Source organism: Podarcis pityusensis (assembly GCF_964106645.2).
Source record: "Podarcis pityusensis genome assembly, chromosome: 8".
Taxonomy (NCBI): Eukaryota; Metazoa; Chordata; class Lepidosauria; order Squamata; family Lacertidae; genus Podarcis; species Podarcis pityusensis.
The window spans coordinates 5376076-5392036 of record NC_138033.1 but is presented as its reverse complement, the minus strand read 5'-3'; the positions used below and the strand labels follow the sequence as shown (position 1 = coordinate 5392036).

General features: G+C 45.5%; 1 long non-coding RNA gene across 3 annotated transcripts; it reads left to right on the top strand.

Annotated features, from left to right (window-relative positions):
* Positions 1 to 3755: 3755 nt before the first annotated feature.
* LOC308483636 lies at positions 3756 to 14615 on the top strand. Of its 3 annotated transcripts, none has more exons than XR_013989738.1 (5): positions 3756 to 3851; positions 5504 to 5583; positions 8152 to 10049; positions 12067 to 12120; positions 13336 to 14615. It is a non-coding gene; the product is annotated as an uncharacterized lncRNA (long non-coding RNA). The 3 variants fall into 3 exon arrangements; XR_013989739.1 differs by having other exon boundaries at positions 3768 to 3814; XR_013989740.1 differs by lacking the exon at positions 3756 to 3851 and adding an exon at positions 4537 to 4603.
* Positions 14616 to 15961: the final 1346 nt, after the last annotated feature.

Here is a 15961-nt window from a genome sequence, read left to right as displayed (position 1 = left end):
ATGGGAAGGTTCCCTCACCCCCTCCCTCCTTGCAGAGAAAACATTTGGTCAGTTTGGGAGTCAAAATGGTTTCAGGGCAGTCTTCCTGTGCTGCTTCAGACATGTGGTCCACATATATTGAAACTGAATTGAAATACTTTATTTTCACTTGTACAACTTGTATATATATAAGATGTTAAATTTTTTTATTACATTTTCCTAAAGAGAGCAAAAGCAAGACAACTCCCTAACAGCAAGAAGGAGGACTTTTTTCTATTGCCCTTGTATTGGGCATGAGTTGCCAATGCCGTGCCTCTGGGGGGAACAAGTGCCCCCCGCCATGAAAATTAGGCTTGGCAGGTTTAACTCTCACTTCCCCAGATACATTTTCCAGGAAGGTCACCCCCACATTAGGCTTGTGGGGGGCAGAGAAGCCAAAAAGGCTTCTTCAAACCTAAAAATCACTGCTGAGGGGTGGAAAATCAGGTGCACACCTGTGTGCAGCTTCTCAAGAACAACAACAATTACTTATACCCTGCCCATCTGGCCAGGTCTTCCCAGCCACTCTGGATGGCTCCCAACAGAATATTAAAAAATGATAAAGAATCAAACATTAAACATTAAAAACTTCCTTAAACTGGGCTGCTTTCAAATGTCTAATAATAATACCGTATTTTTCGGACTATAGGACGCACCGGCCCATAGGACGCACCTAGTTTTCAGGGGGGGAAATCAAGGGAAAAAAATATTATTTCCCCCCCCCCCCGCAGCTCTGGGAGCAGCGGACAGGCTGCACGCAGCCTGTCCGCTACTCCAAGACCTTCTCCCTGCTTTTGCGGGAGGTGGCGGAATTCCCCCACCTCCCGCAAAAGCCCACAGGAGCCCCGCGCGACTCCTGCGGGTTTTCGACCAGGAGGGAGAAGGGACTGAAACGGCCAGTCAGTCCCTTCTCCCTCCTCGGGGAAAAGCCCCCAAGAGCGGCGCGCTCTTTAAAGGGTGTGCGGCTCCTGCAGGCTTTTCTAGGAGGTGGGGGAATTCCCCCCCTCGTAGAAAAGCCAGCAGAAGCCGCGGAGCCCCTTTAAAGAGCACGAGGCTTTTGCGGGCTTTTGCGGGAGGTGGGGGAATTCCCCCATCTCCCGCAAAAGCCCAAAGGAGGGAGAAGGGACTGACTCGGCCAGTCAGTCCCTTCTCCCTCCTTGGGGAAAAGCCCCCAAGAGCCGCTTGCTCTTTAAAGGGTGTGCGGCTCCTGCGGGCTTTTCTAGGAGGTGGGGGAATTCCCCCACCTCCTAGAAAAGCCGCGGAGCCCCTTTAAAGAGCGCGCGGCTTTTGCCTGCTTTTGCGGGAGGTGGGAGAATTCCCCCATCTCCCGCAAAAGCCCAAAGGAGGGTTGGAGAGTAGCGGGAGGGCGTCACGCGCCTTCCCGCTGCCCCCCATCCTCTGGGGCTGGCGATGGGGGAAGCGCTGCTTTCCCCACCGCCAGCCTCGAAGCCAGGTTGGAGGGTAGCGGCAAGGCGTCGCGCGCCTTCCCGCTGCCCCCCATCCTCTGGGGCTGGCGATGGGGGAAGCGCTGCTTTCCCCACCGCCAGCCTCGAAGCCGGGTTGGAGGGTAGCGGCAAGGCGTCGCGCGCCTTCCCGCTGCCCCCCATCCTCTGGGGCTGGCGATGGGGGAAGCGCTGCTTTCCCCACCGCCAGCCTCGAAGCCGGGTTGGAGGGTAGCGGCAAGGCGTCGCGCGCCTTCTCGCTGCCCCCCATCCTCTGGGGCTGGCGATGGGGGAAGCACTGCTTTCCCCCACCGCCAGCCTCAAAGAGCAGACTCTCCTGGCTTCAGCGGAAGCAACGCGAAGCCTCCGGAGCGCAGGCTTCGGAGGCTTCGCATTGCTATCGCTGAAGCCGAGGAGTCTGCATTCGCTCCATAGGACGCACACACATTTCCCCTTCATTTTTGGAGGGGAAAAAGTGCGTCCTATGGTCCGAAAAATACGGTAATAATAATTTATTATTTGTACCCCGCCCATCTGGCTGGGTTTCCCCAGCCACTCTGGGAGGCTTCCATAGAAACCAAAAATACACTAAAATATCACACATTAAAAACTTCCCTGAACAGGGCTGCCTTCAGATGTCTTTTAAAGATAAGATAGCTGCTTATTTCCTTGACATCTGATGGGAGGGCGTTCCACAGGGCGGGCACCACTACCGAGAAGGCCCTCTTCCTGGTTCCCTGTAGCTTTGCTTCTCGCAATGAGGGAGCTCTTACTGTCATAAAGTTCTTCCTGATATTTAGCCAGAAACTCATTTTTTGTAACTTGAAGCTATTAGTTCAAACAAAATAATAATAATAATAATAAATAGACTTATAGAGCAGCGCAGAAGAGCAGATTGGATATATAAAAAAGAATATATATTATAAAACAGCCTCATGGCCCTTCACTAGCAGAAAATCAACTGGGGATTTTGAAGGGGGAAGCGATTTGGAGACAGCTTCCTGTCGCTAAGAAGGCGCATCGGTTGTGTAAAGTATACCAGCTGGAAGTTCCATTACCGTTTTGTGAGGCAATTGATCAGAGTACAACTGAAGAACAGATGAGAAATGAACCTTTCGTTATCATTATCACCAGCATAGCCTTAATGAATACAAAGTAAATCATTAATATGTACAGAGGGATAAGATGATAATAATGATGATGATAATAATAATAATAATAAAATTTATTTATACCCTGCCCTCCTCAGCCAAGACCCAGGCTCAGGGTGGCTAACACCAGGTATAAAATGCCCCAAACTACTTGCTGGGTGTCCGCACCCTGAATTTTTTAGGCAGACAAGCAGGGCTTTTCTTACGTTGCAGTGACAATCTGTGCAAGCCATGCACCAGCTCCAAGCATCTGCCCCAAACACACTTCAGTTTTCTGCCATGTTTTATTATTTCTGGATCTCAAGCATGTGGTTTTGGTCAAATGTTTGTTTGTTTTTAAAGCTGATGTGAGGTGTTTTTTTTTTTTTAAAAAAAAGAATAAACTAACTCTTTTAAAATATGAAGGTGCAGCAAAAATACAAGTGAGACTTTCATAAGTCGCTGGGCACATACAAAATATATTTATTAAAATAAATAACCCGGGTTCCTCTTTCGGCCTCCGTTCCGCACGAGAGGCAATTCGCCATTTCACTCGGCAGAGGGCGCCCTTGTGGTCAGAACGGCGTCGGCGTCGGCGTCTCTTGTCTTAGAATCTCCTTCTCTTTCAACTCGGCGCCACCTTGGAGTTCAACCAATCACTGCTCCTCTGTATCCTGCCTCTCTCACCATCGCTATTACGCATGCGCTGTGTCGCCAATAGACAATATTAAAATACCCTAAAAGGTGGGCTTCATGAATCTGTAAAACGTTCGGTTCCCATTGGCCATCGATGTTCTCCGCCATGTGCGGGGCAAAACTGGTAGAACTAGCTATAGTGGAGTAAGGTTTAAGAGGTAGGGGAGAGAGAAAACAGGAGGCAGAAGTGCAATGCTTTCAAATAATCACTATGCGCCGAGGACATTTTTTTGCTGTTGTTCTTCGATTTAAAAATAAAATAAAATACTATTCCCCATTGGCCCGCACGCTGAAAAAGCCGATTGAGAGCCGGAAGTGAAGACCGCCCAGACAGAGGAAACTCGTGGGCTTTCCTCTTCGACGGGAAACCTTTGCCGCATGCGCCGTGCAGTCGGGCGGCTTGCTCTTTCCCGTCAGCCCTTGCGCGATATAAATACCCAGGTCCTGCTCGCCCAGCGTTCATTTCTAGTCTAGGCGCGCGGGAGGAAGAGGTAAGTGGTGGAGCTGCTGACTCTGCCTTAAAGAGCTGTCGGTTCATCTCTCCAGAAGCAATAATTTAGGGAAGGTAATGATTATTAGTGATTATTTAAGCTGTTTTTATGATTGCACCGTTTTGCTATCTTGATAAATGAAAGAAGGATCGAGCCAAGTCAGAGGCTGGTTCTCCAATCCAGTGTTTTAAATATTTCCCCCAGTTCTCACCCTTGTGAAATGTTAAGAAACCAAGGCGAGGCTGTGCTCCCTCTTGTGTTTTTATAAGATTTCTGACGGGCAGAAGGTCTTCAGTGATGAGACTTTCCCTGTTGAATTTCCGCCTGTTTCTGGAATTTCAAAGTTGAAGGAGCACTGTTGTTGCAGCTAGTGCCTCAGAAAACTATATAACATAAATTATTGGGAGAGGGAGAGTCCCTGCGCCTTGAAAGTGTGTGGTGGCAGGCAGAATTAATTCAACAGGTGCAGCAAGTCGGGCTGTGTTTTGGAGGACAGCAGCTGGCATAGGTGGCAATTTGTCTTTGAGGTCTGGGAAGAATGGTGCCCTACAGCAACCCTTCCTCTGCTTGCAGTTTACATCACTGGTTTCCATCTGGGATTCCTCTTGTCTGCGCTTGGGAAGAAAGCTATGAGCAGCCTCAGTCCTACCTGTTTGCATGAAGGTCTTTGTGAAGTTCTGTTAAACTTGCAAGGCAAATTGGATCTTTCTTACTCCTCTAAAAAGTTTTATTGTTTAATTAGTTTCTCACCTTTCCTTAAAGGAGCTCAAGGTGGTGTACGTGGTTCTCCCCTCTTCCCATTTCATCAGCACTAGCACAATACTAGGTTCGATTTTAAAAGCTTTTTTTCTGCTTGCTAGTGACCTCTTAACAGCGTACACATGTGCATATCGCGGTGCTGATGCGTGGGAAGAAACCTTTCAACTTTGATCATTTCAAGCAAGATTCTATTGAAAAGCTGTATGAGGCTCTGAAGCATCAATATTTAATCTGCAAAAATACATATTTTCCTAACAGTAGTTGCTCTAATCCAGGCATCCCCAACCTGCAGCCCTCCAGATGTTTTGGCCTACAACTCCCATGATCCCTGGCTAACAGGACCAGCAGTTAGGGATGATGGGAATTGTAGTCCAAAACATCTGGAGGGCTGAAGGTTGGGGATGCCTGCTCTAATCTTTGTGAGGCTTTATAGCTTTCCTGAAACCAAGCATTTATCAACAAAGACAAGTTTGGTCATAAATGTTAATGCAGTGTATTCTTGGATGCTAGGTTGTACATAGGGACACTGGTGGCGCTGTGGGTTAAACCACAGAGCCTAGGACTTGCTGATCAGAAGGTTGGCGGTTCGAATCCCCGCGACAGGGTGAGCTCCCGTTGCTCGGTCCCTGCTCCTGCCAACCTAGCAGTTTGAAAGCACGTCAAAGTGCAAGTAGATAAATAGGTACCTTCCCAGCGGGAAGGTAAACGGCGTTTCCGTGCGCTGCTGTGGTTCGCCAGAAGCGGCTTAGTCATGCTGGCCACATGACCGGAAGCTGTATGCCAGCTCCCTCGGCCAATAAAGCGAGATGAGCGCCGCAACCCCAGAGTCGGCCACGACTGGACCTAATGGTCAGGGGTCCCTTTACCTTTACCTTAGGTTGTACATTGCTTGGTGCCAGTGGTACTGTATGAAGCTGTGTTTCAGGCAGTTGTAATACACTAATGTGCACTTTTGTTTTGTGGTCAGAAAGCCTTGAGAACCTCATTGGATGCTGCTGAAGAGTGCATTTGATCCACAGGTGAACATGTCTGGTTTGGAGATGAAAGGTACTGGAGAATTTTTTTCTGTTTGATTTTCAGATTACTACCCAGACTAGCCTTCATCAACCTGGTGCAATCCAGATGTTTTGAACTACAGCTCTTATTGGCCCCAGTCAGCATGGCCAGTAGCCAAGAATGATTGGGAGTTGTAGTTCAGCAATACCTGAAAGGCACCTGGTTGGGAACACTTTCAAAGATAGGAACAGCATAATTTTATGCATATGGAATATCTGCAGGTGTTACTCTTGGACTTTAGTTACCAGTGACCGCTAAGCTACAGTGCTACAAGAAAGCATGTGCTTCAAATGTGCTTTAAAGTTATGTAAAGCACATTTGAAGCACTTGCTTTCTTGTAGCACCGTAGTTTAGTGGTTACTGGTAGCTATGAGGGGTAAACTGCAGTGCCCGTAATTCTTTTTTTTTTTTAATGATATTTATTAAAATTTCAAAGAATACAAGAATTACACAAAAACAAAAAGTAAAAATACAAGAAAATACAAAATACAGAAAAAAGAATACATGAAAAATAAAAAGGAACATACAAAATAAAAACAATTAAAAACACATTAATTTTCCCTAGCATATCCTCCTTACACTTATTTCCCTGGACCTCCTCGTACCTCCCTTTTTTGTATTCCAGTTCAGTTTGTTAGTTCAGCAAATCCTTACCATTAAGCTTTTACCCATTTGTGAACCTTTTTTTTCATATCTCTTAAAGCATTACAGCTGGAAACCACTTAGTTTCTATCCAAAATCCTTTTAAAATTCATTAATTTTACAATATTTCTGTAAATAGTCTTTAAATTTCTTCCAGTCCTCTTCCACCGACTCTTCTCCCTGGTCTCGGATTCTGCCAGTCATTTCTGCCAATTCCATATAGTCAATCACCTTCATCTGCCATTCTTCCAGAGTGGGTAGATCTTGTGTCTTCCAATACTTTGCAATGAGTATTCTCGCTGCTGTTGTAGCATACATAAAAAATGTTCTGTCCTTCTTTGGCACCAATTGGCCGACAATGCCCAAAAGAAAGGCCTCTGGTTTCTTCAGGAAGGTATATTTAAATACTTTTTTCAATTCATTATATATCATTTCCCAGAAAGCCTTAATCTTTGGGCACATCCACCAAAGGTGAAAGAATGTACCTTCAGTTTCTTTACATTTCCAGCATTTATTATCGGGCAAATGATAGATTTTTGCAAGCTTGACTGGGGTCATGTACCACCTGTATATCATTTTCATAATATTCTCTCTTAAAGCATTACATGCCGTAAACTTCATACCTGTGGTCCATAACTGTTCCCAGTCAGCCATCATTATGTTATGTCCAACATCTTGTGCCCATTTAATCATAGCAGATTTCACCGTTTCATCCTGAATATTCCATTTCAACAGCAAGTTATACATTCTTGACAAATTCTTAGTTTTGGGTTCTAGTAGTTCTGTTTCTAATTTTGACTTTTCCACCTGGAAGCCTACAGTGCCCGTAATTCTTTGAGTGTGTGTCTGTGATTAGAATGTACTTGGAAGGTAAAGTGTTTACACCATGGGTAGGCAAACTAAGGCCTGGGGGCCGGATCCAGCCCAATCACCTTCTAAATCCAGCCAGCAGATGGTTCAGGAATCAGCGTGTTTTTACATGAGTAGAATGTGTTCTTTTATTTAAAATGCATCTCTGGGTTATTTGTGGGGCAAATAACCCCCACAAAGGTTCATCCCCTCCCCCCCAAAAATATAGTCTGGCCCCCCACAAGGTCTGAGGGACAGTGGACCGCCCCCTGCTGAAAAAGTTTTTCTGACCCCTGGTTTATACAGCCTCCTTCCCAGTTATGTCTAAGGGAGAAGGTTTTTCTTTAGTCTATTGAAACCTTGCTCTGTTATGGTAAGGTTACCAGATGTCCCCATTTCCCAGGACAGCCCCCAGATTCACAAATCAGTCCCCTGAGAAAATCCATCCCCGAAATTTCCCTGGGTTTAATTTAATGTCTCCGAATTTATATTTTAAGTGTTGTAGATTTATAAGATACAGTGGTACCTCGGGATGCGAACAGGATCCGTTCCAATGGCACATCTGCGCATGCCGCGTTTTGCCGCTTCTGCGCATGCGCATGGTGTCATTTTGAGCTTCTGTTCATGTGTGAGCGGCGAAACCCGGAAGTAACGCGCGCCCTTCCGGGTTACCGTGGAGCGCAACTCGAACGCGCTCAACCCAAAGCACATTCAACTCGAGGTATGACTGTAACTGTAAATTACTCCTACATGGCGTTCTCTTTGAAAGGAAACAACTCATTCTTGCGTTTCTCTTTGGAATTAGTAGGGAATGAATGTTGCGTGATTGGTTCAATGGCATAAGATACATCAATATGTATCTCGAAGTGTGATTGGCTAGCTGCTATCACATGTTTTCTCTCAAAATTTGATTGGCTCCCTGCCAACTCGCGCTTGTTTTCACATCTCACTTCCGTTTTCCTCTTCCTCTTTTATTCGGTTGCTTTTTCCAGTGTTGAGTGTTTGTTTTTAGCAGTATCAGCAGCCTTTTAATACATTCATGTGTACTTTTTGTAATTTATATTGTAGTTATTGAAGCTAATAAGACGTCAAAGAAACGAAAATGTGTGGTTAATGATTTGATACTAAAGGATTTTCCATTTATCAGAAGAGGAGTGAAGGAACATTCTGCATTTTGTTCACTATGTGAAGTAACTTTTACCGTTGGAAGTGGCGGGCGAACCTCAGTCGTTGAACACGTTGCAACTAAAAGACATAAAAGCTCCTTGATTCGGGAAAGTAGCAACGCAAAGAACGTATCAGCATACTTTAAGACGATTGTGCCAGATCAAAGTGAAATAAACATTGCCCTTCAAGAAGGAACTTTTGCATTTCATACTGTGAGGCATTACCACAGTTTCAAGTCTATGGACTGTACTTCCAGCTTGGTTAAGAAATTCATGTGTTCCAGAACAAAAGTTGAAGCCATTGTCAAACACGTGATTGCTCCCTGGGCGATTGCCGAAGCTGTAGAAGAAAGCAATAGAGCTTCTTTTGTAACTATACTTCTAGATGCTTCAAATCATTGTAATACAAAATTGCTACCAATTATTGTTCGCTACGTACATGTGAATGCTGAGAAAGCTGTATCCATCTGTAATAAAATTGTGGACTTTGTTCAAATTACAGGGGAAACAGCTGAAATAATATACACGGCCTCATTTCAAACAATCAAGCATCTTGGTTTGGAGCATAAAGTGGTAGCGGTTTCGGCAGACAATACGAACACTAATTTTGGTGGTCTGAAGAAGAAAGGTTCAAACAATGTCCTCACCAAAATGAAGGAAGGTTTGGGAAAGAATATTCTCTGCTTGGGGTATAACGCTCAAATGATACATAACAGTGCACATTCTGCAATAAATTCAATCCCTGTTGATGTTGAAGGACTTGTGGTAAAGATTTTTGGTTATTTCCACATATTTACAGTGAGAGTAGAACATCTAAAAGAGTTTTGCGAGTTTGTAGGACAGGAACACAAGAATATTCTTAGCTATAGTAATGTCAGATGGCTTTCGCTGCTGCCAGCCATCAGAAGGATCTGTGAAAATTATGCTGTCTTGAAATCCTTCTTTCTCTCTGAGGAGAAATGCCCAGCCGTGCTGAAAAAGTGGTTCAGTGATCCTTGCACCTATTTGTGGATGAATTTTGTTGCTTCGACTCTGCCTCTTTTCCATGATTCCATACTCCAAGCCGAAGAAGAGGAAGTAACAGCAGTGGAATTTTGCATGATTCTCAACATTTTGATTCAGAAACTTCAGGCTAGGAGTGATGACAAGTTTATTCCCTTTTCAGTGAGGAAACTTTTCCCATCTCTCGAAGAAAGTGGTTCTTGCACTCAGGAAGAATTTCTCACCATATCAAGAGACTTCTACACTACTGCTGTTGAATATCTAACTGCTTGGAGCTCCCACTCTGAAGATATTAGGTGTATGGAGTGCATTTTGCTTCGGACTTGTCCACAGAGAGAAAACTTTGAAGAGTGTCTCCAATATTTTTCATCAAGAGTAGGAGGAGTTGGTCTAAGTGAGGATCATTTATTTGATGAAATTTCTTCTTTGAAAGAATATGTATCAAAAGAAAAGATAGCTAAATGGAATGAAGATGGTGCTGATGTGTGTTCAAGATGGAGTGACATTTTCTCATTCTTCTCTCAGAAGATGATCCCCTATCCACAGCTACAAAAGTTGGTTCAACTCTGTCTCTGTCTACCAGGAAGCAATGCTGCAGTGGAGAGAGTGTTTTCTTCCATGGACATGATGTGGACATCTCAGAGATCAAGGCTTGATATTGACACTATCAAAGCTATGCTAGCGGTCCAAAGTAACTTTGCCATGGATTGCCAGGAATTTGCAACAAAACTGGAGTCAAGAAGAGGTCTTCTCAGCAAGGTGCACTCCTCAGAACAATACAACTAGTTGGGAACAAAGGTAACTCGTTCAATTTCATTAATGTAGTTTTAATGTATTATCTTAGTAGTAAAGGCAGACTTCCTATCGAGCTGTCATTCCAACTGAAGTTGAAAAGTGTCCCCGGATTCATTGAAAAAAATCTGGTATGTTTTGGAGCCCATCAATTGTCTCCAGCCGCAAAAAAAAATAATGTTCTGCTCCTTGGACTTTACCCATGGGAGTTGGGGGACCAGTATTTTGAGAGCACTTGTCCCTTGCTGCCCTAGAGACAAGAAATCTTCTAGAAATGGATGCACTTCATCATTCTGTCAACCCAACGGGGATATCTGGAGAGGCTGGTCTCAGCTCTGTCCATGTGGCATATGGGAGCGTAGGCCTTTGGGCTCTGTGACGTATAATCCCCTTCCACACCGTTGGAGAGCAAGCTGGGCCCTCTGAGTTCCGCAACCTGCATATTCCTCCTTCTGCTCTGAGTCTTTGCACAGTGACTGAGGAGATAAATCACTTGGGTAGTGTTTGCTTACTGTAACCAATGCTTTGTGCTAGTGGCATTGTTAAAAAGTTGTGTTCAATCCAGTGCTGCTTAAACCTTTGGGAGTGAGGTCCACTTATAAACATAATTTACTTAGGAACACAGGAAGCTGCCTTATACGGTCTCGGTCCAGTATATCTGAAGGAGCGTCTCCACCCCCATCATTCTGCCTGGACACTGAGGTCCAGCTCTGAGGGCCTTCTGGCGGTTCCCTCCCTGCAAGAAGCCAAGTTATAGGGAACCAGGCAGAGGGCCTTCTCGGTGGTGGCACCCGCCCTGTGGAACGCCCTCCCACCAGATGTCAAAGAGAACAACTACCAGACTTTTAGAAGACATCTGAAGGCAGCCCTGTTTAGGGAAGCTTTTAATGTTTGAGGTATTACAGTATTTTAATATTTTTTTGGAAGCTGCCCAGAGTGGCTGCGGAAGCCCAGCCAGATGGGCGTGGTATAAATTACAAATTATTATCATTATTATTATTATACTGAGTTAAGAACAGGGGTCGGCAACTTAAGGCCCATGGGCCGGAAGTGACCCACGGAGGCCCATGAGCCGCCTGCTTGGTGAGTCCCCGCATGCTGTGCTAAAGCAGTGTGGCGCAGGGACTCTTCTGTGGCTCTAGCAATCGCTTCTGCACATGCCCAGACGCTGGAAATCGTGTCTGTGCATGTCCGTGGCGCCAGAAATTGCTTCTACGCAGGCGCGATTTCTGGCATCGCAGACACAATTTCCAGCGTCGTGCTGTGCTGGCCTGGCCCACAGAGGATCTCCGTGGGAGTGATCTGGCCCATTCCCAGTAAGCCTTGCTGACCCCTGGTTAAGAAGATTGGTCCATCAAGCTCAATGCTGTCTACACTGACTGGCAGTGGCTCCCCATGGATTCAGGCAGTGGTCATTACCAGCCCTACCTAGAGATGCCAAGGATTGAACCTGGAACCTTCTGCAGGCGAAGCAGATAATCTACCACTGAGCTGAGCCCCTTCTGTTATTAGTCATTGAACTTATAAGTATCCTGTTACAGGCTGCCTAGCAATATTTTTAAGAGCTTAAGTAAAAAAAAAAGTTTTTATAAAAAGACATCAACATCTTTCCCCAATAACAGCGGCAAAAAGCTCTGGTGACACAAGCAGCTAAGCTTTCTAATCTTATCTCCTCTCGCTGAAAAAGAAAATAAAACACTCTTGGGTTCAAATTTAACACTGGACAATTGCATATTATATATTCCATGTTTTAATTAGCGTGTTGGCATTAGAGCATATATTGCTTATATAAATAGAGTTTAATAGGCAGGGGGTCAGTGACCAAGTCACTCCAAGAGGATCCACGACAGAAGTGCTGTGGGCCCGTCATGAATTTTCTTTAAACTCCCTAGAAATTGGGGGGGTGGGGGGGAGATGACACAGACACACACTCATTGTGTGACCAGCCCAGGAATACATTCGGACTCCCAGTTTGAGAAGCAGCTGTCTTAACTCTTGTACAATTTTGTTCTTCCCATTCTAGTGCACTTGAAAGTTCATTGCATGCTGTTGGAATGGCCACATAATCCTGAAGTGGGTATGTACAGCAGTTTTGACTCTCAAGGTGTTCATGAGAATGATTAATTTTTCCTATTTGCCTTTTGCGGGCCAGGGTGTGTGTGTGTGTGTGTGTGTGTGTCGGTCGGTCGGTCGTCAAGACCACTGTGGGGTGTTGTCTTTATAAACGCCACTGTGAAAATTATGCTGTACTCTTAGGTTTAGACTAAAAGTGCATTGAAATATAAAATGCTGTCTTGGGATAAGCAGTTTTGAAAGAACATCAGCCGTCTTGGACTACAGTGCCCATTATTCCAGGCCATTGGCAATGCTGGCCTAGAGATTAGACAGCTTTCTACAAATGCACTTGCCATTCATCCTGCTGTCAACCCAATGGGGAAAACTGGAAAGGTTGCATGGCCTTTGTGATGTATAGTCCTCTTCCATACCGTTGGAGAGCAAGCTGGGCCCTCGTGGTCTGCAACCGGCATATTCCTACTGCTTCTCTGAGTCTTCAGGCAGTGATTGAGGAGATAAACCATGAAGGAGACATGTGCCTGTTTACTACTTCATTCATAAACCCTTATTAAATCTGGTAGGCTTCCTATTGGGGGATCTGATTGGCCACTTGGAGAACAGGATTCTGGATTGGCTGGGCATTTGGACCGATCCAACAGGGCTCTTGTGTTCAATTTTTACCTTGCTCTTTTTTGAGTTTTCGGTACTATGGCACGAGGGGTGTGAAAAATCGAGGCACTTAATGGCCTTGTAAGAGGCATATGCACCAGAGTTTTATGTCATAATTGTGTTAATAAGCCTAAGCTGATGGTTCCCGGTTGGAAGAACCTATGGGAGCCGCAGATATTTCGAGTCTTACTGTTAATATTACGTTTTCATCCTTACCTATGCAAGTGTCATAAACCGCATACTTGGGCTTGTTCAAGTTGGTCCTTGCATATTCTCAGAATTTCAATGTTTGTGCAGTGACTAGTTTGAAGTCTTTACACAGGGGTCTGATTTTTTATTTATTTTTTACATTGGAATGATTGAGGTCCTGCTTTTTATTGGTGCATGCTTGATTGATTTCCCTCCCTCAATTATTTTTTCATTGCTTTCTCCACAAAGTCTCAAAGTGACTTACAAGGTCTGTACAATACAAAAAAGCCTTAAAATCTGTTAAAAATATTTATATGCTGATTTTATGTTCAGGAAGCCGAGAACCAAAAACAGCCTGTTGTATGTTTTTGTTTATTAGGCCGTTGTGAATGGAAGAATAACAACCTGGGGGGAAAGAGCTGGAGAAGATGCTGAGAATGCGGTCTTGTGAAAGCAGCAGCTATTTAAGTGTAGGTCAGAAGAGAACAGAGTCCTACGGATCAACAGAACAGTCCTGGAGAAATGGCTACCTTTGGTCTCCAGTATGCCTTCAAGACTACAGTTCCCATCATCCCTGGTTGCCGACCCTGCTGGAGGGATTCGGAAGGCCCCAACATCGACAGGGCACTATGATGGCCTTCTCTGGCAGCAACAGGGTGGAAGAAAAGCTGCAATGCTGTGAATACTAATATGAGCAGGAATCTCCAAAGCCTTAATGCGGAGAACTATCATCTTGCTTTCCCCCCTGATTAGCAGTTGCTGCCGTAGCGGTAACAAACCAGCAAGATATGTGACACACTGCTTGTGTGCTGTGAGCAAAGGTGGTTGTGGGAAATACTTGAATGGGGACAAAGATAATGATCCACAACCAAATTAACCGATTGGGATGAAGTTGTTTTCTGCACTTGCAGAATTTAACAGCTGGCCATTGGTGGAACATCGGGCGAGTTTTAATTCAGTTGTTTTAGATGCCAGACACGTGTGTTTGTTTCATCACACTTAACTCTGCTAGCATTGCAGTTACCATGTTTCCCCTTCTGAAAAGTGTTGTTTAAAGATGTATATATATTGGAAAAGTAATTGTTTACATTACTTTGTGTTTTGATGTGTCATCTGCCTTCAGAAGTATATGTTACACCCATTTGTAGAAAATCAGTGGTTTGACCAATTCCTCCATTCCAACGCCATTTTGCCCTTAAGGAAAGGACTCTTTTCCCTCCCACCTCCCTCCATAATCCGTCAAGTGTGAGGACATGATACCTGGGGGAAGTGCCTGGGGTAACAGTTGCTGAGCAGGTAGTTTCCAAAATCCCATCACCGGACTTGCCCCAGGTTATGGATGTGCAAAGGGAGCTCTATTGCCCTTTGATGGTGGGTACTTGAGAGGTGCCTGGGAATGTTTTGCCTATGCTAATCTTGTACCCAGGACTTGTCTGGACATGTTTGCCAAGGTTGAACTAGTGTAACCCCGGTCTACCCCTCCCCTTTTGTGACATGTCAGTGATGTAAAGATGATGTAGCAATGGTGCTGTATGAACTGTATTCTGGAATGTTGTGGGAAGTTTTAAAAGCCAATGTCACCCCATCCTCAGGGTTCTTACTGCTGTTTGAACCTGTTGTGCAACAATAAAGGATCTAAGTCTGCTGTTTTGCTCCAAATTACTTGGCAGAAACATCCTTCTTTTACTGACCGCATGGACCTGCGGGGGACTTGGACCCTGACAAGCTGGGCTGTTGAGTAGTCTCTCATCCCGGAATTTTTCCTTATCACTTTGAATGTTCCAGCAGAGGAACTGGAAGGCATGACTCCAATCCTGGGCCCACTGGGAGAGATGTTAGGTGGATTGCAGTGAGAAACAAGCCCTCATTTCAGAAGAGAAGGCGGCAGAGGGGCATATGCACACAGCCTCGCCCCCCCCCCCGCAGCATCCCAGTTCAGAGGCAAGGAGCACAAAGAAAGTGACTTGCACCCCTGTCTCTTCCAGGAATCGCCAGCCTCATAAACGTCATCCTCCAGATGGAGGAATATCCACCCATCAAATGGAGGTCATTTGCACAGCTCCTCGTCACCTTCCTGGGGCTGATCTCCACCTCCCTGCAGGAGAAGACCTTCCTCATGAAAAGAGGGGTCCTGATCCCCACCGTCTGTGCCAATGACCCTCCTGCTAACTCTGCCACTGTCTTGGTTTCAGAGAGGCACAGCTGCTTCTCAGCACTATGGAGGCACATGCTGAGATGGCCACCTTGGACCTCCTTTTGTACCCTGACACCTTTGACCAGGGATTACCGTATTTTTCGCTCTTATAATATGCACCCGACCGTCAGGCTATCCCTGAAGCCAGGAGAGCAAGAGGGATAGCTGTGCAGCCTGCATTCACTCCATAAGACGCGCACACATTTCCCCTTACTTTTTAAGAGGGGGAAAGTGTGTCTTATAGAGTGAAAAATACGGTATATGCCCTGGTGAGGTAAGAGGAAGAGCATAGTGATCTTCAAACATTTTGGCAAAGAAGCAGAACTCGTTCATTGCATGGCGTGTGAATGTGCTTCTCTTTGCTGGGGTTTCTGGCCTTCGCTCACAAGATCCTGTTAGTTACACATTTCAGGGGCTCCAGCAGTGCTGGATTCCTGGGTTGGCTGCATACATCATTTCAGCTCTGAAAAATAAGCGCTTTGCCGGGGTGCCAGAAGTCGCTGCAGCCATCTTCCTGGAGGTGAGAGGATTTGGTGTTGAAGGAAGAGTGCAGACAAATGGGTAGAGCAAAGAGCCCCATGTTCCGTGTCTGCCGAATGTGGGCTGTGGAGTCTCTCCTGTGTCTTTCCTAGAGGGAATTGCTTTCCCAGTAACGGAAGCATTAGCCCTAGGGTCCCACCCCCCTCTCCAGCCTCCATGCAAGAAGCAAGAGGCATCATCACCACTCAAAGGCACACCCAGGCAAAATCTCTGCAGGGCAGGGCCAGTGAAGGGGTTCCCTGGTGGAATGGGAAGGGAGTTAGCCTCAGGA